The 27,137-nt window shown below is 41.1% G+C and overlaps 1 long non-coding RNA gene across 2 annotated transcripts; it reads right to left on the reverse strand.

Moving 5' to 3' along the window:
• Nucleotides 1-21,626: 21,626 nt before the first annotated feature.
• Nucleotides 21,627-26,058, reverse strand: LOC122046268. 2 transcript variants are annotated; one of them, XR_006130243.1, is made up of 4 exons: nucleotides 26,044-26,058; nucleotides 23,387-23,918; nucleotides 23,024-23,300; nucleotides 21,627-21,838 (listed from the first exon to the last, which is right to left on the reverse strand). It is a non-coding gene; the product is annotated as an uncharacterized LOC122046268 (long non-coding RNA). The 2 variants fall into 2 exon arrangements; XR_006130242.1 differs by lacking the exon at nucleotides 21,627-21,838 and having other exon boundaries at nucleotides 22,847-23,300.
• Between the last annotated feature and the right edge of the window lie 1,079 nt (nucleotides 26,059-27,137).

Below are 27,137 nucleotides of genomic sequence, written 5' to 3' on the forward strand. Positions count from 1 at the left end.
CTAAGGACTTAGTGATGGAAAATCAAGTCTTGAGGTCAAGACTTGATAAAATGGAAAAGACCCTAAGAAGTATGGAAAATATCCTATTAGGCCAAAATGAGCATAGCCTAGGTCTAGGAGCACAAAGGTCATCCAATGGTCATAGAGGTTTGGGATACAAACCCAAAGCTAAAAAGGATGTGCCTAGTTATCATAGGGTTCCATATAGCTATGGAACAAACCCTAAGTCTAGAGGTCAAGTCCAAGATACAAGGGAAGATATCCCTAGAAGTATCTTTGCAACCAAAGTGACTAAGACTTCTAAGAAGTCTAAGAAAGTCACTAACAAGGTCACAAGAGAGGCTATCCCTAGAGTTGACCTAGAAAATGTGACCAAGGCTTCTAAGAAGCTCAACAAGGTCACTAGGAAGGTATCTAGGGAAGTTATCCCTAGTGAGTACCTAGAGCATCCAAGGAGCACTAATAGGTGTTGGGTTCCTAGGAGCATCTTCTCTACCCCATAGATGGGTTAGAGAGTGTCAACTCCGATTAGAATGGTAGTTAACCCAACTTTGAGAAAATTGACACTCAAGGAGCATTTTCAAGGTTTTTGTTAACCTTTGAAAATGAAATGGAATTATCATTTACTCCTTGAAAGAGTAAAATGTGCCTAATGGTGGAAAATTGATTTTATCTTAAAAAGGCATAAATTGGGAAAACCTAGAGAAATACCAAGTTGGGATTTTGGTATTCTCTTAGAAATTTTAAGGCACTCCGGGCCTTGATTTAAGTGCTACTCTTGTGGAAAAATGAAATATGCCAACATTTGAGGATATGCTTAATTTCGACTGGCATAAATTAATCAAGGGAATTAGAAATGCCAATTTAGGCTTTGGCATTTTCTTGAAGCACTTTAGGGCAATCTAGGTTTAAGTTGTAAGTTTAGCTAAGGTTTTAAGGATACTTAGATAGTTAATCTAGGTATATTTTATTTATGCTAAATCTTGCCATGATTGTTTGCCCATCATATGTCATGACATCATGTCTATTTTTGCGTTCATGTTTTGTTATGAAAAATCCAAAAATACCATGTCATGACATTCATACATCATGTAGTTATAGGAATCTTTCTTTTGAAAGTTATTTTATTTTGATGTATGCCACAACATTATCATGCATTAGTTTATTTCCTTGTAATTAAGGACTAATGGCGTTTAACAACACTTATTAACAAGTGACATCCTAGGTGGATGTCTAATATCTTTAAAATGCCTAGATAGACATGCATGATCCCCAGATTAGGGCAAAACCAAAATCTACATCTCACAAAGACTATAAGGTGACTTGTATGTGCTTTAGTGCACATTAGATACAAGTGAGATGTTAGGAAGATGAACAAAACTCAAGATGTTGATTTAGTGCATTCTTTTGAGTTTTAGGTTCATCAAAACACATAGTTTTGTGGATTCCCATCATTGGGAAAGCAAATGTACAAGTCATGTGCATTATGCCCAAGGAACATGATGAGATATTGGTTTTGAAAATATTTTTAAAATGTTTTTGGAAAACCTTGGTGAAGGCTATCTTTTGATAGTAATCACCATTGAATAGTTAGACACAAACTTGAAGAAAACACTAAAGCTTTTGCAAGTTTTCAAGTTTGTGTCAATCTTTGAAAATATGATGTATTTTCATAGAAAGCTATTTTTCCATGATTAAGTATGTCCTAAATAATGTCTACACGAAATTTCATGATTTTTGGATTTTTATAGAATTTTCTAGGGGTTTCTGAAGTTGACTGAAATGGAATTTCAGCAACTATCAGAGCTCCGATCGATCCATGGATCGATTAGAGTGCCCGAATCGATCCGTGGATCGATTCAGAAGGCAATTCTCCCGCGAGTAGAAGCTCGCTGGATCGATCAGCCGATCGATCCAGGTAGTCTGAATCGATCAGTGGATCGATTCAGAAAGGTTCAATCGATTGGAACTCAACTCCAATCGATCCAAGTTGCTGATTTTGGCTGGGAAGGCCTGATTTCAGCATCTTTGAACCTCTGTGAGTCTAGGTAACCATTCCAAACCCCTAAAATACATTTGTATACATACAAAAGGTGTTTTCATGTGAAAACAAGGATGGATTGGTTAAGGAAGGCTTCATTGAAGTTTAGGTTGAGGTTTGTTTCAAATTTTGAGTATTTGAACCTCAAAACTTCTAAATTTGGGTTTCCTAAAAGTTTAGGGATTCCAAGTCATTGTTGGTGCAATGACAGAAGTTATCACCATGTCTTTAGGGGGAGGGACTCTTTAAAGACATGAAAAATTATTTTTCATGAACCTTGGAAGGTGGTTAACCTTTTTTTTAAGGAAAATGCTCATGTATGAGCTTTTGAACTTGAAATGGGGAGTGGATATCCTCATTATTTCAAGTGGGAAGTCACGTGGTTAGAAAATGCTCAAGGTTGAGTATTTGTCTACAATGAGGGAGAAGTTAAGGATAAATGAAGGGTATGGGACCTTCTTTATCGTGTTGATCACAACGAGTGATGTTGTGAACAACGATGAGCAACTCTTCAGGGGGAGAGTCGTCAACAAATGGATTTGTTTATGTGTATCCAAAATTGGGGCATGAGTTGATGTATGGCCGAAGATGGGTTGATGTGTGCCAATAGGGGGAGAATGAAAGGACCTGTGAATGGGTGTAAGTTAGGCTTTCATTACCTAGAGGGAGTGTGCCCTCTTAGGGGGAGAATGAAGAGCTTAATTTATGTGTTCATTACCTAGTGGCATGAAGATTGAGGCTATACGATTAGCCTAACTTACATGTGGTATTGTAAGTGTTATTGTGGTATTGTCAAACATCAAAAAGGGGGAGATTGTTGGTGCAACATCCCTCAGGTCAAGGTTGACCTGGTTGACCAAGCTGAGTCTTGGTTTGAGTTTAGATGTTTGACAATAAGAAATTGATTGAAGATGAGTCAAGTAGGTCAAGGTTGACCGGATGCTTGGCTGAAGTCCTAACCGGGATGTTAGGTAGAATGGAAGTCCGGTGAGTGAAGGCGGAAGGAAAGTCCTAGTGAGTGAAGCTAAGTAGATGGAAAACCTAGTGAGTGAAGCTGGGTGAAAGTCCCAGTGAGTGAAGCCGGTGAAAGACCTAGTGAGTGAAGCTGGCGGATGGAAAACCCTAGTGAGTGAAGCTAGGTGAAAGTCACGGTGAGTGAAGCCGGGAAAATCCAGATGGATCGAGGATGATCGGACATGTTGGGAAGTCAAGTAGGTCAAATGATTGATTGGATACTTGGCACGAGAAAATCTGAGATAGGTCGAAGGATTGACGGACATCGATGGAAGTCAGTAGGTCAAGGGGTGACCGGATACTTGGCATGAATAGAAAAGTCCAAGTGGGTCAAAGGATTGACGGACACTTGGTGGGAAGTCCTAGCAGGTTAAAGGGTGACCGGATGCTGGGCATGATGTACCAACAGTCAAGGTTGACCGGATGTTGGTTTGAGAGGCTTGGAACTTGGTTTTGGGCAAAACCAAGTGTTGGATCGATCGATGGATCGATCCGGCCTTTCCTACAGAGAGCCTCCGGATCGATCCGTGGATCGATCCGGATGTCTCAATCGATCGATGAATCGATCGGGACGATCTTCGCGCGATAAGCGCCGGATCGATCCGTGGATCGATCGAGCAGCCGCGAAGGCGCTGGATCGATCCGTGGATCGATCGAAACCTCCCGATCGATTGGGAACATTCGAATCGATCGGGATCCGATGCGTCGGGTTTATAGCCATGATGACGTTGTCTTCGGCACTCTTGCAGATTCACTTGGATCTCTCGCCAACACCTCCACAGCGCTCTCAATCAGATCGCCAGTTCTTGAAGGATCTTGGAAGCTTTCAAGTCAAGAGGCGGATCAAAGGCAAGAAGAGAAGCTAGGGTTAGGGTTTTCTGTACTCATTGTAAGCTTTGCGCTTGTATTTTGTTTCCCTTTCCTTTCTTCTTGTACTGAGAGTCTTGTAGGGCTTCTCCGCCCTCGGTAGTTACCGAAAAGGAGTGTTTTCATAGTGGAGGGTGCGTGCGTGGTGTGGATCCTTGGACTAGTCACCTCTTGTGAGGTGGATACCAAGTAAACCAACCGTGTTAGCGTTGTGTGATTGTTTCTTTGTATTTCCGCTGCACATCTTTGAAGAAACAAGCAACGTCGAGCAACGAGCGAACGCGACGAGCTATTCCCCCCCCCCCCCCCCCCTCTAGCTACTTTTGGTCCTAACAAAACCAACATAAAATCATTTGACTAATTAAATGAAAAAAATTGTTGGGTCACTTTAGACTAGGGGGTTAATACCTTCTCACGCTTCAATGATGATGATTTGTAGCGGAATAGACTCGAAGCAAGCTCCCAATGCTAACACAAGGATTTACTTGATATCCACCTTAAGAAGAGGTGACTAATCTAAAAATTCACAAGGTGCACACTCTCCACTATGAACACAAACTCCTCGGAACAACCGGAGGTGGAGAAAGTACAAGACTCTCACAAGCATACAACTGAAAATAAGAAGTAAATACACGATAAAGAAAATGAAAACCTTCTTTCTTGATCTCTTGTAGCTTGTAGATGCCTCTGGACCCGTTGGAAAGTACAGCAACACTTATCTTCCACGGCACTAGGTCCGATGAACAGTAGTGGAGAAGATGGAGTCAAGAGATGCATCATTTGAACCTCGCTGTCGCCTTTATATCTACGCGATCTAGGGCTCCCAATCGATTGGGCCATGTCAGATCCCAACGATCCCACCAGTCCAAAACCTGCATCCTACGCGATGGTCATATCCCAATCGATCGACCAATCAATTGGGTGTAGCTGGATCGATCAGCTGATCGATTCAGAAGCTTTCTGTGCTTTCACATAAAGCCTCAGAATCAATTGACCAATCGATTGGAGGTTATTCGCGTAGAAGAGTAGTGTGCTCCCCAATTGATCAACCGATCAATTGGAGCAGCCCAATCGATCGACTGCTTGATTGGGGAGCACACTGCTCTTCTGCGCGAATAACTTCCAATCAATCGACTGATCGATTGACGTTGCCCCAATCGATCGGATAATCGATTGGGCTTTGGTTCAATCGATCAGCTGATCGATTGACCAACCCTAACTTGACTAACTCAAGTCTAGGGCCCCAAACTCAACATCCGGTCAAACATAACCTATTAGGACCCACCCGTGCCTAGCATCTGGTCAACCTTAACTCGTTGGGACTTCGCCACCAAGTATCCGGTCAATCCTTTGACCCACTTGGACTTTTCTCCTTGTGCCAAGTGTCCAGTTAATCCTTCGACCCACTTAGACTTTTCTCCTCGTGCCAAGTGTCCGACCAACCTTGACCCACTTGGACTTACCGTCTCGTGCCAATTGTCCGGTCCTCCATGACCCACTTGGACTTCCAAACACCAGGTGTCCGATCACCCTAGACCTAACTGGATTGTCATGTGCCTGCCTTCACTCACTAGGACTTCCTCGCTGCCTAGCTTCACTCACTAGGGCTTTCACCTGCCTTCACTCACCAGGATTTCCATCTGCCTAGCTTCACTCACTAGGTCTTTCACCTGACTTCACTCATCAGGATTTCTATCTGCCTAGTTTCACTCACTAGGACTTTCAAATTACCTAACTTCACTCACTAGGTCTTTCACTGGCTTCACTCACCAAGATTTCTATCTTCCTATAGCTTCACTCATTAGGACTTTAAAATTACCTGATTTCACTTACCAGGACTTTCAAATTGCATGGCTTCACTCACCAGGACTTTCCCGTCACATTAAACTGGTCAACCTTAATCAATCTCCCCAAATGGACGATTACTCCTGCAACCTCCATACATCGTCAAAATAATTTTCATATATTGTTAAGCATCGAAACTCACACATTACGACTCAAACTTGAGTCAAATTAAGGTTAGTCAACCTGGCCAACCTTGACCTAAGGAAATTGCACCAACAATCTCGCCCTTTTTAATGTTTGATAATACATTTAAATTAGGCTAATCTCATAGCCTCAACTTCTTCTTCATGACAAAGCATGAATGAGAGTTTCCTTCATTCTTTCTCTTTCCTAGAGGGCAAACTCCCCCTTGAGGTAATGAAGGTCTAACTTAAACCTTACATTCTCCTCCTTTGGCACACATCAAAAACTCTCCTCCTGAAGAGTTATCCATACGTGTTCACAACCTCACATGTTGTTCACAACATCACAATGAAGGTCTCATACCCTTCATTGTCTCCAATACTCACCCTTGAACATTAACCCACTTCACAATGCTCATCCTAGAGCATTCACACTTCACAATGAAGATATCCAAACTTTCAATGTTTTCTAATGCTCAACCTTGAGCATTTACTAGAAAAAAATTTACAACCTTCCATGGTTTCAAAAATTATTTTCATATCTTTAAGGAGTAGCACCCCCTCAAAACATACTCTAAATTTATATCATTACACCAACAATGACTTGAAATTCCTAAAACTTTAGAAAACTCAAAATTTAAAGTTTTGAGGTCTAAAATGCAATAATGAAACTAAACATCATCCTAAACTTCAACTTAATCTTCTTTAACCAATCTAATCTTATTTTCATCAAAAAAAAACTACCCTTAAATGTTCAAAAAATCATTTCAAATGGTTTAGGATGGTTAATATGACTAAAAATAACTTAATGGGCTGAAATCAGACCCTTTTAGCCAAAATTAGCCTTTCAATCGATTGACCAATCGATTGAATCCTTTCGATCGATCCACTGATTGATTCTGCGAGCTTTTGTTCGCAAAAATGCCCTTGAATTGATCAGCTGATCGTTCCAGACAGGGTGAATCGATCAGCTGATCGTTCCAGACAGGGTCAATCGATCAACTGATCGATTCTATGAGCTTCTGCTCACGAGAAAACCTAGTTCAATTGATCTGTTGATCGATCAGACTCTCCTAATCGATCGGCTGATCGATTGGACTTCTGATTTCCTGAAATCAAATTTCAGCCGAAATTCAGAAATGTCTCAATAATTCTACAAAATTCTAAAAAATATGAATATTCTTATAGATATTATTTAGGACATATACTATCAAGGAAAAATAATTTTCTAAGAAAATAATTCATATTTTCAAATATTGACACAAACTTGGAAACTCTTGAAAACTTTAATGTTTTGCACTAGCTTGTGTCAAACTTTTCAATGATGATTATTATCAAAAGATAGTTTTTACCAAGGTTTTCCAAAAATATTTTGAAATGATTTTCAAAACCAATTTCCAACCATGTTCTTTGGACTAAATACATAACTTGTACATTAGCTTTCCTAATGATTGGATAACACATTACTATGTATTTTAATGAAGCTAAAACTCAAATGGATGCACTAAATCTTGAGTTTTGTTCATCATCCTAATATCTCACTTGTATCTAATGTGCACTAAAACACATACAAGTCACCTTATAGTATTTGTGAAATGTAGATTTTGATTTTGCCCTAATCCAAGGGATCATGTATATCTATCTAGGCATTGTTAAGTTGATCATCCACCTAAGATGTCATTTGTTAATAAATGTCATTGTCGTTAATTACTAGGAATTTAAAATAATGCATGATGATTTATGACATACATCAAAATGAATATTTTTCAAAAGAAAAACTATTTTAGCTACATGATGTATGTATGACATGACATGGTATTTTATATTTTTCATAACAAGAATGAATGCAGAATATGATGTCATGGAATAGGATGGGTAAACAATCATGACAATCTAGTATAAATAAACATAGCTAGATTGTCTATCTAACTATCTCTAAGTAGTAGATAATTTGAAATTAATCCTAGATTGCTTCCTTTTCCTTCTAAAAAATGTCAAACCCCAATTTGACATTTCTTTTGCCTTTTTCTTATTTGTGTCAATTTGAATTAAGTCCAATTCTTCAAATTTTTACACATTTTACTCTTCCAAAGAATAACCATTTAAACATTCTCATTTTCAAGGAGTACAATTACCTTGAAAATACCCTCCAAGTGTCAACTTCTTAAAGGTTAGATTAACTCCCCTTCCAATAAAAGTTGACACTCTCTAGACCCATCTAGGGGGTAGAGAACATACTCATAGGAACCCAAAACTGATTGGTACTCCTTGAGTGTTCTAAGTATTCATTAGGGATAACTTACCTTGATACCTTGCTAATGACCTTCCTAGGCTTCTTAGAAACCTTGGTCATACTAGTCTCCTCTAGGTCAACCCTAGGGATAACTTCCCTTGTGATCTTCTTAGTGACTTTCTTAGTCCTCTTAAAAGTATTAGTCACATTTGTCTTTTCAACGTTAACTCTAGGGATAGGGATGGCAATAGGTCGGGTTCGGGTCGGATTCTATATCCTCCGTCCCCATACCCATTGGGTATAGGATCTCTGATGGGTATACTCATACCCATTAAATGATCGGATATCTTCTATAGTTATAATTTTTCGTCTTTCTATCCAATTATTATCATTCAACAAAAATATATTAAAATTAACAACCTATTAAAATATATATATATATAATTAAAAAAATAGATTAAACATCTATATAGTCTCCTCCTAACATCAACAAAAATAGTAAGTTGATTTTAAAAAAAAAGAAAATTTTCTTTAATATATGTATATATTTTATTTAATCGGGTATTCGGGTCGGGTATCGGGCATTGATAGTCCCTCCATACCCTTCTCCATTCGGGTCGGATGCCGGATCCTCCATTGGATTCGGGTGAAATTGTCATCCCTAAGGATGACCTCCCTTGTAACCTTGACTTGACCTCTAGACCTAAGGTTAGTTCCATACTATATGGAGTCCTATGATAGGAAATCACATCCTTCTTAGCTTTAGGTTTGTATCCCAAACCTCTATGGCCATAGGATGACTCTTGCATTCCTAAACTTAGGTTGTGCTCATTTTGTCCCTTAAAGATATTTTCCATTATTTATAGATTCTTTTCTAATTTATTAAGCCTTGACCTTGACTTCAAGGCTTGGTTTTCCATCTTTAAATCCTTATATTTTAATTTTTCATTAGATCTTTGAGGATTTCTATTTCTAGGCTTGTATCTACAATTCATAGAATTTTTACCTAGATTGTTATCTACCTTCCTAACCTTAAGTGAGATGGTCTTAGCATGATAAGCTACATATTTTTTCCTTAATCCTATCATGCTTCATATTTTCATGATAAATTGTATTAAAATGATATAAACTATTTCTAACATGCATTTTATCATGACTTAAAGGAATAACATCAATAAAAGATACCTTGGGTTTGCTCTTGAGAGCTTCCCCATGACTTGTGCTTCCTCCTTTAAGTTTGGTTGGTTCCTTTCATTTTGGATATTGACTCTGATAATGTCTACTTTGATTGCAAGAGAAGCACACAATGTGCTCCTTGCCTTTATGTACCACGGGACCGACCTTCATAGGCTTCTCCTTTGCCTTTGGTACCACTTAGCCCTTCTTTTTGGTCAATTTGAGACACTTATTCTTGTAGTGCCCTTTTTCCCTACACTCAAAGCATATGATATGATTTTTATTTTTAACAATTGAAAGTGTTATACCTTCTTTGCTTGTAGGGTTGGCATATGACTCTCCATTTGATTTTTCTTGATTTTTAGAGGTGGCACAATCATCTTCTTCATTTGACTCGGAGGTGGAAGCCTCTTCTTGCTCCGGTGTCAATGAATGACGTTCGCCCTCAACCCTAGAGGTGAAGGCCTCTTCATCTTGGTCCTCATGCACATGAAACAAGGAGTACACTCTTTTGTTTTTGTCTTCGTTCTCTCTTAAGGATGACTCTTTTTCACTTTCTTCCGATGTTAAGCACCTCTCAACGTCGGAGTCCTCTTCTTCTTCCCTTTGATATAATGAATCTTCCTCTTTGGATTCATCTTGATTTGATACAATAGAGGGGACTTCATGGAGCTTGGTCAATCTTCTCCATAGATCACTCGCATCTTTGTATTCTCTAATTTTGAATGTGATTATGCTTGGCAATAAATTAACAAAAAATTTAGTTACCTTATCATTGGTCTCACTTCTTTGAATTTATTCTTCGCTCCATTTGCTCCTTTTGATGACTTTTCCTTTGCTATCCCTTGGAGCCTCAAATCCCTCCATTAGAGCAAATCATTGCTCTATCTCCATCATGAAAAAGTTTTCGATCCTTGATTTCTAAGAATCGAAGCTCATTGATGTGAATAGTGGACACATCCTTGTGTCATATCTGAGTCCATCTCGAAAATCCATCTTGATGTTAAGTCTTTGATGAAGTCTTTGACTTAATAAACTTTGGGCTTCAACTTCTTCTTCCTTTAGCTCGTTGCCCTTCCGACGATGATTCCAGTGAAGAGCGACCTTGCTCTGATACCACTTGTTGGGTCGCTTCGGAGATAGAGGGGGGGTGAATAGCTTCTCGCGCTTCGATGATGATGATTTGTAGTGGAATAGACTCAAAGCAAGCTCTGAATGTTAACACAAGGATTTACTTGGTATCCACCTCAAGAAAATGTGACTAATCCAAGGATCCACACGGTGTGCACTCTCAACTATGAACACAAACTCCTTCTCGGAACAACCAAAGATGGAGAAACATCGTACAAGACTCTCACAAGCATAGAACTTAAAACAAGAAGTGAATACACGATAAAACAAATGAAAACCTTCTTGCTTGATCTCTTGTAGCTTGTAGATACCTCTACACCAGTTGGAAAGTACAGAAACACTTGTCTTCCAAGGCTCTAGGTCCGGCGAACAGTAGAGGAGAAAATGGAGTCAAGAGATGTCTCGTTTGAACCTCGCTGTCGCCTTTATATTTGCACGATCTAGGGCTCCCAATCGATTGGGATTCCTCCCAATTGATTGTCACGTCAGATCCTAGCGATCCCACCCGTCCAAAACCTGCATCCTATGCAACGGTCATATCCCAATCGATCGACCAATCGATTGGGTGTAGCTGGATCGATCAGCTGATCGATCCAGAAGCTTTCTGTGCTTTCACAGAAAGTCTTGGAATCAATTGACCAATAGATTCCGATTTTCCCTCACGTCACTGCGAGAAACCGAGCCCCAATCGATCGATCGATCAATTGGAGCAACCCAATCAATCGGCTAATCGATTGGGGAGCACATTGTTCTTCTACGCGAATAACCTCCAATCGATCGGCTGATCGATTAAGCTCTGGCTCAATCGATCGGTTGATCGATTGACCAACCCTAACTTAACTAACTCAAGTCTAGGGTCTCAAACCCAACATCCGGTAAACCATGATCTGTTGGGACTCGCCCGTGCCTAGCATCTGGTCAATCTTGACCTGCCGAGACTTCATCACTAAGTGTCTGGTCAATTCTTTGACCCACTTGGACTTTTCTCCTCGTGACAAGTGTCCAGTCAATCTTTTGACCTACTTGGACTTTTCACCTCGTGTCAAGTGTCCAATCAACCTTGACCCACCTAGACTTACCGTTTCGTGCCAAGTGTCTGGTCCTTCATAACCCACTTGGACTTCAAAACACCAGATGTCTGGTCACCCAGGTCCCACTTGGATTGTCACGCACCTGGCTTCACTCACTAGGACTTTTTCACTACCTAGCTTCACTCACTAGGTCTTTCACCTGGCTTTACTTACCAGGATTTCCATCTGCCTAGCTTCACTCACTAGGGCATTCAAATTTCCTGCCTTCACTCACAAGGACATTTAAATTGTCTGGCTTTACTCACCAGGACTTTCAAGTTATCCAGCTTCACTCATCAGGACTTTCCCATCACATTAAACTAGTCAACCTTGACAAATCTCCTCAAATGGACGATTACTCCTGCAATCTTCATACATTATTAAAACAATCTTCATATATTGTTAAACATCGAAACTCATACATTACGACTCAAACTTGAGTCAAATCAAGCTTAGTTAACTTGGTCAACCTTGACCTTGGGAAATTGTACCAACAAAAATTACAATTATAATGGAAAACTTAATGAAAATTACAAGTAAGCACAAGGATAAATTTGTATTTTTCCTATCTCCCCTTAATCTTAGCTCTTCCCTTTTGATTACATCAAAAAAAAATTAGAAAAAATGTTAAAGCGTTTTCTCGAGAATCATGAACAGAATTAACAGTAATCTCATATTTTTCAAATATAATTCTTAAAAAAAATCTCGATATCCAATACCAACTCCGAGCGGCGATCAAGGCGCAAGCCCTCGCGGATTTTGTCATAGAAGTCCAGAGTGACGAGCCGACGGCAACATGAAAGATATATGTGGACGGCTCGTCCACTCGACAAGGCAGCGAGATCGACCTAATCCTCATCTCACCTCGGGAGGATCGGATGCAACTGCCCGTCCGGCTGGACTACCGAGCTACTAACAATGAAGCGGAGTATGAGGCATTGATAGCTGGCCTGCAGGCAGCTCGGCACGTGGGAGCGGATAAGGTCCTTATTCACTTGAATTCCCAGCTCGTCGCCCAGTAACTATCTGGGGCCTTTGAAATAAGTAGCACACGGTTAAGGCTCAATGCAAAGACTTGAAAAATTGGAGGTCAAATTCCAAGAAGTGATTATACAGAAGATCCTCTAATCGGAGAACCAAGCGACGGATGAGCTAGCAAAGCTGGCCAGTTCATTAACGGCGATCGTCATAAGTCAACCGATCAAGCAAGTTTCACTGGTGGCCCACATCCACCGTATGGAGGGAATCACTTTCCCGAACGACTGGAGGACGACCCTAACAGAGTTCTTGCATTCGGGAACTGCACCTGCCAATCTGGAGGATGCTCTCCTGATAAAAAAGAGGGTCGGTCGATTCACGTTGATCGGCGACCAACTCTATAAGAAAGCCTTCACCATACCCCTACTCAAATGTGTCGGACCAGAAGACGTCGATTACATCCTGAATGAAGTCATCCAGGCGGTCGCGCATTCGCTCGAAAAATACTTCTGGCTGGATACTTCTGGCCGACCCTCCAGGAGGATGCAGCTCGGACGGTGGCTACTTGCCTATCTTACCAGAAGTACCACATGTCGTACCGACCGACCGAGGAAATGAAGGCGTCCATGGTATCGTGCTCATTCGGCCAATGGGGCATGGACATCGTGGGGCCTTTCCCTATGGCAACCGGTCAACGAAAGTTTCTACTGGTGGCGGTGGACTACTTCTTAAAATGGGTAGAGGTTGAGCCGTTTGCAAGAATCACCGAGTTGATGGTTACTAAATTCATTTGGCAGAACATTGTCTACCGGTTCAGGATCCTGCGTTGACTCGTATCTGATAATAGGAGGTAGTTCGTCGGTCGGGAGCTCAAAGAATGGTGTGAAGGTTATGACATCCAACAATCTTTCACCTCGGTGGCCTACCCCTAAGGCAATGGGCAAGCAGAAGTCACCAATCGGGAGATCCTCAGAGTCTTGCGCGCTCGACTCGACCACATGGGAGGTGGCTGGGTCGATGAGCTCCCCAACGTGCTATGGGCTCTCCGCATGACCCCGAAAGAAGCGACCGGTGTAACCCCATTTCAGTTGGTATACGGTAGAGAAGTTGTTGTCCCCGTGGAGATCAGGGTAGAATCCGATCGGGTGCAACACTGCGATGAAGGGAACATCGAGCGGAGGTTGATGGAGCTCGACCTAGTGGACGAACCAAGGGCAAAAGCCGTCGTTCGAATAACGGCTTACCGACAGCGCATGAAGCAAAATTACAGTCGGCGAGTTGAGGTCCTTCTAGGTTGGCGACCTCGTCTGGAAGAAAGTAAAGTCGATCGGTGATATCGTCAAGCTCGAGACACCATGGGCCAGACCGTTCAAGGTCGTACGGAAGCTCCATTTGGGCGCCTACTATTTGGAGGACGAAGAAGGGAGGCAGCTCGAGAAGCCCTAGAGCGCGAACCATCTTCAACACTACAAGGTTGGATGAGAGGTGTACAAGTGAATCTTATATTTCGTAGCTGTTGTATGTTTGCCGAATGCAGGGTAGAGTTTGAATAAAAAAAGCAAAGTTTTAAGTGCATCTCCATCAATGGTCGAGCGGCAACCTTAAACCTAGATGCGAGTATATATCGATCGTCGAGCGGCGACGTTAAACGCATGTCTCCACCAACTGTCGAGCGGTGACGGTAAACGCATGTCTCCACCAACCGTCGAGCGGCGACATTAAACGCATATCTCCACCAACCGTCGAGCGGCGACGTTAAACGCATGTCTCCACCAACGATCGAGCAACGACTTTAAACTCTCGTCTCCACCAATGGTTGAGCGACGACCTTAAACTCTCGTCTCCACCAATGGTCGAGCGACGACCTTAAACCCTCGTCTCCACCAACGGTCGAGCGGGGACCTTAAACGCAAGTCTCCGACAAACCATGGAGTGGCGACGTTAAACGCGTGTCTACTTCAAATCGTCGAGCAGCAATGTTAAACTCGAGTCTTCACCAAATCGTCAAGCGGCGACGTTAAACTCGAGTCTTCACCAAATAGCCGAGTAGCAACGATAGACCCGAGTCTATGGGACTTCATCGAACGACTAACTGTGAATAAGATTTGCCCAAAGGCCTCCAAATTTGCAGATGAACTGCCCATGTAGTAGAATGTGTTAAAATACTTCAGTAGATAGGCACATAGGCTACTGTCGATCGAGAAAATTATGAGGTTGCAATACTAGGGAGAGAAGACCAGGCAATAAATAGAAAAAAAGGGGGAAGCTTGGCCGAATGGCCTGATATGCATTAATACTTAAAATGGTTTACAAAAGGAGAGATTACAAAAGATCGAGCTCTCAGTCTTACTCTAAGTAATTCAGCACGTCGTCTGGAAGAGCGACGGTCAGCTTGTCCCGACTTATGACCTTACTGGTCACAGCGGCCGGCAGGTGGCCCCCTTTATGAAGCTAATCGATCATCCCTTCGATCGCTAAGTCGAACAGTCGAAGAACCCGATAGGTGAACCTGTCGCAAAACGCGTCCAAACGGAGGTAGGCTTGCTTCATAGTTTCAAACCTATTCCCTTCGGCGTCCTTGTAAATCCGCAACGCCGCGCGGGATCCCTCTAGTCGTCCTTGGCGGCAGCTAACGCGGCGTCCCTAGAGGCAATTTGGTCACGGAAGGACGTTTCTTCGACCGAGTGGATGTTCCGCTCGGTAACCAAGAACTCTTTGAGCTCCTTCAGCTTTTGGGAGAGGGTTCGGGCCTCTTTGTTCTTCAGTTCGAGGTCGTCAATGGCCCGTTGCTTCCTGGCAGTGGTTGACTCGATCTTCTTGTCGAATGTGCTAACCTACTTGTTAAGCCGAGCCAACATCACCTCTTGATCTACGAATTTTTTCCATTCGACCTCTAGGAGCTTATTACTCTTCGCCAGGTCGGCCCTCAGCTTCTTGACCTCAAAGAGCGATGGCCCTTGGGAGGAGGAGGCGGCGCCCGAGACTTTGAGTTTTATGAACTCGTCCTCCAAGAATGCGAGCCTGTGGCACATGGTCAGTCTCTCTACCTAGTACTGCAAATAAAAGGGGAAAGGTTATAGCTGAACGGAGGTAAGCCATGAGATAACATTAACGAACTTACCCCGGTGCCCATTTGGGTGTGACTGTTGGCCAGGGCGCCCGAAGGTAGCATCTCCGCACGAGCCCATGTGTCCTCCCAGACTTCAATAAGTAGCCCCCGGATGAGGATCTAGTGCTCGGGGATCCAGGACTAGGCACTCGGATCACTGTAGTCCTCCGTTGGTAGATGAAGGATCGCCGTAACAGATCGTCGGTTGCTCGGGGCCAAGTGGGATTAGGCCTCCCGACCAGAAGCCGATGAGATGCCGGATCGTTTGACCGCCAAAGGCTTCGGTGGTGGCGGCATGAAGGCCACGGGCGATGCGGTCATGACCCCTTGCGATAGATCGGCCAAGGAGGGTGTCCAATCGGACGATCATGCCTCCATAGTTGCTTGGAGCGGAGTCAGAGTCGAAGTTTCGACCCTCTCGACAGGTTGCGCGCCCAAGGTAGCGGAGCGCGCAGACGGCTCCGCTTAGCGCCTCTTACGCCTGGTCAGTGGCATGTCGGAGGAGGCTGAGCCCGAGGGTTCTTCGACGGGAATGACGGGGCACCGATCTGTCTGAGGTTGTGAGCTCGGGGTGGCCCCTCCGCTCGATGCATGGTTGGCTATGCCTTCGCCCACTTCCACGAGCGTCTCCTCGCTCAACCCGAGCAGATCTTCGTGAGAGCCGACCAGCCGCAGACCTCAGCTTGCCAGTTCCTCGGTAGTCGTCGCCTCGATCTCACTGTCCAAGAGCTTCGCCTTGTCAGCCATCTACGCACGCATTATGATTTCGGCTGCAGGATAAAATGAAAAATCAGTTAGCATCAAAGGAATATGTAAAGAAGTATCTTACCTAGGTTGGTCGGCAATTGGGTGTAGATCGGACTCAGGCCAAAGATGTAGAGGACACCCTCAAACAGCAACTTGTAGATGTCGTACTTCTGACCAGCCGACATTGCCGCAACATCCAAATAGTCCGATCGGCTCTTGTAACTCTTCAGTGGGGGTTGAGGCGCCACTTCGAGCTACCAACGGGTCAAGAATTCCAACCGCTCGGGAAGACGCAAGAAACAGAAGTACACCTTCCAATATTTATTGGAGGATGACATTTTATCAAAAACACACTAGACCAACCCTAGACTGGAAGAGGAAGGTCCCCGGCTCGAACAGCTTCGGGTAGTAAAAATAGTGGAAGACCGGGGCATGAGAGGGATGTTGTACAGCCAAAACAAGATGACGATGCCGCACAGAAGACAGAAGGAGTTCGGCACGAGTTGAGGGAGGGAGATGCAGAAGTATTTACAGACTGCGATAATGAAAGAATGGATAGGGTACCACAGACCGGCGGAGAAATGGTCCCTGAACAGACAGATGCATTCGGTCGACGGGGTATTTGGTCGATTGGACGAGGAAAGCAAAATAATCTCGTGGTCAAATGAAATTTCGAAGACATTCCTAAGGCCCTCCGCGTTGCCCTTGTCAAACCTAGACTCCATGGTGGTATAGCAGGGTCCGGGGACGAGGGCCGACGGCTGCGAGGAACTGGCCATCGCTAAGACAAATGCAAAATGGAGGAAAGGCGATCAAAAAAGATACAAAAGGGTCATCGGAAGATCACCGGGCCAACGGAAAGCAGAATGACCGAAAGAAAAAGGTAACGGGAGGAGAGCTTACTGGGAAAAAGGGAGACGGAGGACCGCCGGAGGACAAAACGCAAGGAGTTGCCGGAGAGCACGGCGCGCAGGAACACAGGGATCGTCGAAAACACAACAACAAGAGCGTGAAGAAGACGGCGACACAGCGGGCTCATATACCCCGGGCTCGGCCTGTTAGAATGTATACTAAAAGCCTAGCTTTTGGTATAAACATTTATCTAGAAATAAGAATCACATTGGTCAAATGTCTACATTTATGATAAATGTAGTTGTTCAATTAATTTATATTGTAGATAACATGGTGTGTGGTGTCACACACAGAAGATCATGTTATCAGTACCTTATAAATTATAAACAGTAGCTCACGACCAAAATGGAAAAGAACAAACCATTGGAAGGTCGTAGTGTAATTAGGTATTAGTTTATCTTAACTATATAATTACACTAGTACACTTAGAGTGTATTGAGTAGGACCATTAGAGGTCGTTTCTTTTATACTGACTTTATAAAGGAACAAAGACCTCAATAATTATGGAAGTGTGTGCTCTTAATCCCAATATAATAACAAGCACATATATTTGATATTTATTTCTTTAATTTATCAATGGGTGAGATTTAGTTCGATAAATCAATAAGTCCGATAAGTTGGGAAATGATATCACTTATAGTGTGTGTTGTTGATTATAGAAGGAAACTGTGTCCTAGTGATCTAGGTTGAGAATGTCCCCAAGAGGAGCTCATAAGGATTGTCATGTTAAACCCTGCAGGTGGACTTAGTCCGACATGACGATGAAGTTGAGTGGTACTACTCTTGGAGCTAGATATTAATTAAGTGAGTTGTCAATAACTTACTTAATTAGTGGACATTTGTTATCTTAAACACAAGGAGACTAACACACTCATAATAAGAAGGAGTCAAAAATGTAATTTGGGATTGGTGCGGTAGTTCAATAATAGTTCTTTAGTAGAATGAATTATTATTGATGAAATTAAGTTGTGTGTTCGGGGCGAACACGGGATGCTTAATTTCATCGGGAGACCAAAACCAATTCCTCCTCTCGGTCCCTATTGTAGCCTCTTGTATATAGAAATTTATACCCACCACATACCCACCTTCTTACCCATCCAATGGGGCCAGCCAAGCTAGCTTGGAACCCAAGCTGGGGCCGGCCAAGACCAAATGGTTGAGCCAAGTTGGTGGCCGGCCAAAGCTTGGGTGTCAAGCTTAGGTGGTCGGCCACTAGAATATTAAAAGGGTTTTTTATTAAAATTATTTCTTATGTGGATATCATGATTTAAAAGAGAGTTTAAAAAATTAAAATTCCCTTTTATAGCTTTCTACAAAAGATTAAGAGAAGAGATTAATCTCTTTCCTTATTTGTAGATTAAAAGGATGGTTTTAATTTTTAGTAAAAACTTTCCTTATTTGTAAATCATCCACATGTTTAAAAGAGAGTTTAAAAATTTGAAATCTTTCCTTATTTGTTGATTAAAAGGTGGATTTTAAATTTTAAGAAAACTTTCCTTTTTAAATATGTTCATGATTTAAAAGAGAGTTTAAAAATTAAATATTCTCTTTTATAAGTTTCTACAAAAGATTAAGAAAAGATTTGATATCTTTCCTTATTTGTAGATTGAAAGAGATTTAAATTTTTAGAGATAACTTTCTTTTTATCCACATGTTTAAAAGAAAGATTTTAATTTATTAAATTTCCTTTTTATAAACCAATCATGAAGGGATAAAAATTATTGAAAAATTTTATAAATTTCCGGAAACAAATAAGGAAGTTTTAATTTGTGTTTAAAATTTTATTTGCTTGGAGATTTGTATATGGCCGGCCATTGTAAATTGAGAAGAGAAAAATTATTTTTAATTAAATAAATATTTCCTTTTCATGGCAAAAGAATTAAGGAAGTTTTTATTTAAATTTCCTTATTTGCCAAGACCAAGGATTATAAAAGAGTGGGTAGATGTGCCTTCATGGGTGAACGACTCTATATTTTTCTCCCTCTTTTCTTCCTTGGGTGTGGCCGGCCCTTTCTTTCCTCTCCTCTCCTTTGTGTGGCCGAAACCTTCTCATGGTGGAGATAGCTTTGGTGGCCGGATCTAAGAAGGAGAAGAAGGAGAGAAAAGAAGCCTCTTTTCTAGCATCCCTTGGAGCATGGTGGTAGTGGCCGAACCTCTTCATCCTAGGAGAAGTTTTGATGGCCGAAACTTGTAAGGAAGAAGAAGGTGCTTGGTGGTTCTCATCTCGGAAGATCGTTGCCCACACAACGTCCGAGGTTAGAAGAGGAATACGGTAGAAGATCAAGAGGTATTTCTAAAAGGTATAACTAGTATTTTTCCTTTCCGCATCATACTAGTTATTTTAGGAAATAATATCAAATACAAGAGGCATACGATTCTAGTATTTCGAATTTGTTTTCGATGTTATGTTCTTTTTATTTTTTCTTTTCCTTGTGATTTGATTGTTCTTTTCGGTTGACCTAAAGTTATTTAAGGAAATTAAATATTAACTTTCCTTAAAAGACTTTGTCTAGTCGGTGGTGGTTATTCCCATATCCAAGAAGGTCATGTGTCTCGCCATGTCAGTACTGGGAGCCAATTTTGGAAACTAATATTTAATGAAATTAATAACCTAGGTGATTTGGATCAAACGTGTTAAGTTCCGCAGGAGATCCAAGTCAAAACCTAAAAGAACAAATAGATTAAACTTTGGATCAAACGTGTTAAGTTCCGCAGGCGATCCAAGTTTAATTTAAAAGAACACATGATAGCTAGGAAAAGGTTCAGACCTTTGTACAAAATTTTTATACAGTGGAACCATTAGGTTTTCCGAGTAGCAACCAACACGGCCGACCGGAGCCGTCCGATCTAGGTCGTGGAAACCTAGGACAAGATCTAGTCGTTGAATCCAAACCGCCAAACGTCACAATCAATGCCTGTCACGATAGGCGTGCAGCGGCTGTGGGCGTGACACGTGGCGTGCTACCATGGGTCGGCAATTAAAGTAGGCATGGGAACCTATTCTGCCTTAATGAGAGGGGATTTGCACACTTCCCAAGAAATCGTGGTGACGTCAGCATAGCCTGCGCTCGCCCAAGACTGCCCGAGGAAAAAGTTCTACAAGTGCAAACCCTTGTCCGCCCAATCGGATCGAGGGAGCATACCTAGGACCTAGCAACAAGCTTCAAGAGGCAGATCAGCGAGGATCGGGCCCAACGGTCAATGGACGGAGGGGTTTGGCCGGTCGGGAAGGACACATTCCGACCATAGGTTAAGCACCAACCCACCATCTCTGACATGAAGTAAATCGAACCGACGCTTAAAGGACGCGTAGAAGCCGGGCCGAGCGACTATCCCGTTAGGCCAGATAGCTGATGAAACGGACCGAGGGCTTTCAACCGAGCGACTCTCCCGCTCGGCACGACAGTGGGCTTCCGACCGAGCAGTCATCCCGCTGGCCCAACAAACGGACGACATTTGGACAGAGGACTTTTAGCCTAGTGACCACTCCATTCGCCCAAACAACAGACACAGCAGGACATCCTTCGACATCCTTTTGGGATTTAGTGCCGTCGACGGGCGGTATGGTCAGACAGAGGATCGTACGGCGGAAGCTTCCACTGTCACTTCAGAGATATGCTCGGCCCGTTAAGGTACTATGTCAGGAACACTTTACTGACATGTCTTTTCAGGGAAAGCTTTGGATAACGTGTCCGCTTTGAGAAGCATGCACATACACTACAGGAGCCCTATATAAAGGGAGGTCCAAGCATCGGCGGAGGTATGCTTTTTCTCGCGATTTCTACTGTTGCGCTACAATCCTATTTGCTTCTTGCTTCACCGGAGACTGACTTGAATGTTGGAGGGTCATCACCGGGGACCCCTTCCCTGGCTCGGCACTGACACTGCTTGTGTTGCAGGCGGGAGCGAAGTCCACAGGAAGTCAACGAAAGCGCCACATCTCCAGCATCTATCTCTTCGACTTTCGGACAGGATCAATATATATATATGGGACCGGTTCGAGCGAGTTCATTGAAACTCATAACCCGCCTCGAACCCGCTTCTAAATCCGGTCAACGAGTTTAGACCTACCTTGTAACCTGTTTGGTCGGGTTTAAATCTTCTCTAAACGGGGCGGGTTTAATACAGGGCTAGTTTAAACCCGGCCCATTACCTTCCTTGTACTTTCAATTCTTAATTATGTTTTAAGTCGATACTCTTAATTGCCGTAAAAGGTTAATCCGCCTTCAACTAAGGAGATCTTTAGTGTGCTTTTACTGTCTTGGATTAGCAATTTTTTCTATTGTAAACCAAATAAATTTCAAGTCTCTTACATCTTTTTTATATTATTTATTTTAATTAATTAATGTGTATTCCTTGCTGAGTTCGAAAAAGAAGTGTTAACTTTACTTGTAGAGTTATTTACCCCTTCTAGTCGGCCCGAACTAACATAAACAGCTTGTTCGGTCGACTAATAACTCTATATTTCCAAGTTTACAAAACACAATCGAATCTATGTCACGCTGGCCAAATCGATCAACTGAAACACCTATTCAGTCGACTGAATCGCCTGTTCGATCGATCAAACCCTCGGTCAATCCAAACTTTGTTTAACTGCAAAACAAGTTAACACATCAATATAATAATAATAATCCTACAAAATAAAGTTAGATAAATATATAAATGCATGAATAGGATAATAAGGATAGTCCTGATCTCAACTTAGAAACCTTCGTTGGTTTTTTCAATTGAATCAACGCCTAAGATGTTGTTTCTTCCGGGACACTACCTCACTACACACTCGCCAGAAGCTTACCTCAACTTATTTGCCAAATATCGAGTCCTTAAGACTTGTTTGGAGTTTAACTGCTCTACATCGGATTAGCCTGCCAAGGCTTCTACTTAATTCGATATCGAGTCCTCCAGACTTATCGAATCCACCTGCCAAATATTAGATCCACTTGACCCATCTGAACTTCCTGCCTGGTTCCACGACCTACTGAGACTTTTCCTAGTATCAGGTCTAACTGACCTACTAGGACTTTTCAAGTTGAGCATCCTGCACACTTATTCAATTCATCAGATAACAACAAGACTTAACATGAATCTTTAACAACATCAAGACATAGGTTAGATTATGGTGCTCTCTACCAACAAGTCCCACAATAGGAGTTTCAAATCATATTGGTTGGTTTATATTAATTCACAAGCATTGCAGGATTGAACAAATGCATGGGGAGAAACTCTCGCTCATGCGCTGAACCAATTTGACTCATGTGCAAGCACAACCTGCGCATGTCGAATGTTAGACTGATCGAGGCAAAATTTGTCCAAACAAATGGACCAATGTTTTACCACCTGAATATTTTTACTTGTTGTTCAATTGTAACAGATGTATTAATCGATGATTAATTAAGAATCTTAGTTAAGAATTTGTAACCTCTAGAAGATTGAGCTGGATGGATTAATGGGCAGTAGATAGTTTTAATTTGAATATTGCAAAGGTCTGAGCTTATATGTAAAGAGGTTGTGACCAAGAGCAAATAAGAGAACTAATAGTAAAGATTTTTCTCCACCATGGTTCTCCCAAATTTTCTCTCCACTGTACATTTTTGCTAGGTGTTTTGCTTGTGATAACAATCAAGTATTTTCTTAGTTTGCCACGAACAACCTTAGTTATGTACGTGGTTCTACCGTTATATCTTAAAAATAGATATCCATAATAACTTCGAACCACAACTAGAGGAGAACGAATTTATTTTAAAGAAATTACGTCTCGGAGGCCTCGACATCATTTACCTCCATCTTGGGTCTCAGCTTCATGTCTCGCCATTTCGGCCTCGGGTCTCAGCCTGGTGTATTAGCTAGACATCTCGATCTCGGCTAGACATATCTATCTTAGCTAGACATCTCGGTCTCGGCTGTCATCTCTGTCTCTGCTAGATATCTCAGCGTCAGCTGGATATCTTTGTCTGGACATCTTGGCCAAGTCTCCCAGGCAGTCCAGTTTAGTTTTCCAAACAGCTCCTCCTTCTTACTTGTCAACTTGAAGTTAGCAACTATCCCTGATCTCCAGCTAGCAGGTGGAAGATTGTCTAACCGTAATTTGGGGCTGAGAAAAAGGAACTACAGAGATTGAAGCAAGTAGCAACTGAGATTTACCAGCCCATACAGCAATCGAAGAAGCGCAAAAACTGACTGTGAAATCTTGTAGGCATCGAGGACCAGCTCCTCCCGCGGTCGTCGTAATTTTCGCCCACAGTTGCCGGATTAAAGCATCAAAAAGAACAAACACCGTAAACTTCTCAGTAGTTGGAGATCAACGATTCATATCCAAATAATAACAGAATGAACAAAACAAATCTAAAGATCCATCCAAAACACAGACACTGAGAAAACAAGGATCCAAGTAACACCGCGATTCAGCATCGATCGATAAATCAAACACATTAAGAACGAAAGATCCATGGAATCATCGGCGAGTGACCTAGAACAGAGAGATCCTTACCCCACTGGGCTTCGATCGCAGGGTTCGCTCCAGCTCCAATAACACCGCCGTATCTTCCTGGCCTGTAGCCAACGCCCCAGGCCTCCGCTTTCTTAGACTTTTATGCAAGCGAAAAGTGGTCCGGCCCAGCCAGTTCGGGAATTCAGCGTTTGACGGGCTTCACTTCAGGCCAGATCGTAATTGGGCCTTGAGGCCCACTTAATTATTTATTTGAGTGAAAAAAATTGGTTTGGTAAAAAAAAATAATTTATTTCTTAAAAAATTGATTATAATACAAAAGGAAAAGGCTTGTTTTTCATGAAATCTTTGTTCTTCTTATACTCTTTATAAATAAATATTTCTATTTAAATTGTATAAATACCATTTCAATTTATTGGTAATATATCTTCTTCCTATCCTATCCTATCCTATTCTTATCTTTGTTGTCTCTATTTAAGTCATTATTGCTATCGTCATTGTTTCGGGTTTCAATTGAAAGATTGTACAAAAAAGAAAGTTTAAATTTATAATAATTCAAGCTCGAAGGATCATGAAAGAAGGGACCTAAGTAAACATAGATCACATAAGAAGGAATCTAGCCATACTTAGACGCTTGTAGCGATTTAAAGATTAAAAGTGTGTATGTAAATATGTACGTAAAAAATAAAAAGCATAGTTTAGAAGATGAAAAAGGGTGAGAAGGAGACATCCATTTTGGCGAGAAAAATTGCGTTCGAAATCATGAAGGCCAATAAATATCAATAATTGGAGGAACTATGCCGATCCACATCGTGCGTGTTAGGGTCAAAGTGATGATGCAAGTTGTTTGATAAGCTAACCTAAAACGAATAGCTCGTGCAGGCGAAAGTCTTGTGTGGGAGCATCACGCCATCACTTGGTGGATTAGGTTAGGTTAGGTTAGGTTAGGTTAGGCTACGGAGAGAAGGAAAAGAACAAGAACGTTAAGTTCCTTTGAAGTGACTGAGAAAAAGTAATGCATTGGACAGCACTTTGAAAATCTACTCGAGAAGAGAAATCAATTGACACAAGGAGTCATGATTTTTCCCAACTGAACGGAGCACATATTCGATCCAATTGTAATATTGAATAATATAATCTATTTTGCATCTCAACGTAGTTTGTTTACAGTGAATTCGTCGTCATATGATTTTCGTGGAGTTATTAATTTTTTTTTATCTCTAAAAAGGGAAAACTATTTATAAATTTATATGATTTGGCATAATTTATTGACATTAAAGGTGATATTGTTGATCCAAAACGAGTACAATATCATCGACGACCTTATAGTAATATGTAGATAAATAAATTACTGAGAATATTTTACTCTATCACATTGATCTCTTTTCGTATGAAGATAAAAATATTTTATAGTCATTCAAAATTGATCTAAAAATTTATTGATGTAAATATTCATATATAGATATTAACGGCATCAAGGATGGATTTTCACTAGACTAGGCAGGACTTGGCCATTAATGGATGGAGCATCTAATCCACTAGACTCTTTGCACAATCTATGGTCCATAGGTCACATGTTTGTGACGACGTCTTGAGTTATTTTATTTTAATAAAATATAATAAAATTAAAATATTTTAAAATATAAAAAAAATCACAATAAAACTTTTAAATTAGTAGAGAGAGAGAGAGAGAGAGGCTCGAACTTAACTTATTCATAGAAATCCTATTCATTTATAGTTCCACTTGACCCGACTAATCCGTCCAAAAGAAATTGCAATGTCAGAGGATTAGGTTCCCCTAGATAAAGTCTAGAGGACAAAGTGCCTGAGTCAATATGAGTGTATATAAGCACGAAAATGACAAGGCCTAATTCGCAATCAAATTAATTAATCAACTATCTTAATTTATGAAATTTGTTCATTTAAAGTTAAAGTTAGGATACATTTTGTGTTGGAGATGTTTATTGGAGATAATAAGGAAATATTCAAAATTTAAAATTATAAATAATTAAATTTAGACTTATGAGTTGATAATTTTAAACTATCAAATATGGAAGAATGAGATGTCTAGGATGGTTGAACTACCTTGTATGATCGAGCTAAGCTGAGTTGAGTTATCGAGTGTCGAGCTAGGCCGAGTGCCAAATCAAGCTAAGTGATGTGCTATCGAGTACCCAGCTCATCGGGTGTTTAATCGTTGAGCGTCGAGCTCATCGAGTGTCGAGTCGTTGAGTGTCGAGCTTGCTAGGTGTTGATATTGTCAAATGCTCCCAAGTGGACACCGAGTGATTGTTGTTGCTATTCTAAAGCATGAAAAATATAGAAATAAAATTTGTAAATGTTAAACACTTACAGGGATCTTGGAGAAGAAATTGGAGAAGAGAGTTCGTCATCTTTGAGAAGATCACACAAGAAACCTTCTCACTTATCCACATACCAAATCTCAAATGAGCAATCCTCTTGATCTATTTTCCTTGTTTTTTCTCTTATTGCCTTAGACGTCTATATAGGAAGAGAGATGGTAACATGTGAAGTAACTGCACATTATAGAGGAAGAGGAAGAGGACTTGGCAAGTAATGCCCGTTAGCTCATTAACATGTGTAGTCACTGCACACATCCAACATCTTCCATTTATCCAAATCAATCCATAAAGATTATCTAGTCACAAAAATCATGTAAGAACATTCAATTCACACATCAATAAAAATGATTAGTGTGACAACAAGCACACTGAGCAATTACTACTAACAAAGTTGTTGTATTTAACTTAGCTACTGTATCAACCTAATCAGAGACATTCATATCTTACCTTTACCCCAGATTAAATCAGTTACATCACTATGAATATCTCTAATCCCTTATAATTCTATACAAAAATAAAATTCATCACCTTGGTGACCCCCCACGATTATCTCATACCATTGGGAGAGAGTAAATCAAAAAACGGAAGCTAACAATCACGTGAGAGGGTAATTCCTCATAAAGACAGTTATGTCAAGAGCAAGTTCAATATTTTCATTCAATACAATTATTTACAATCACATTTTATGTACTCAATAAAAAATATAATTAATCAACCAGTAAATAAATGTCAAAGATGTAAATCTATTTTAATCTTCCTTTTTAACTAAAATATATTCATTCTAATCAATCATTTTTCTAGTTATACTTCATAAACTGAATCTCCATAGTCAATAGGTTACATGTTAAACTAGCATACACTAATTAGAACATCAAATAGATAGTTAAATAGTCACTTAGGATAAAACTGAAATTAACTTATAATCTCAAAAGTCTTACATAGTAGAGAAGCGGAGATATATTCTCCTACTACCCTTATTGCCATCATGACACATCTAGTATGAATCACATGTTCGATGTCTTTCTCTTTACCAATAAAGAGTGCATATTTTTCTCAAAATTTAACATCGTACAAATTTTGATCT

This window comes from Zingiber officinale, chromosome 2B (assembly GCF_018446385.1).
Source record: "Zingiber officinale cultivar Zhangliang chromosome 2B, Zo_v1.1, whole genome shotgun sequence".
Classification (NCBI taxonomy): Eukaryota; Viridiplantae; Streptophyta; class Magnoliopsida; order Zingiberales; family Zingiberaceae; genus Zingiber; species Zingiber officinale.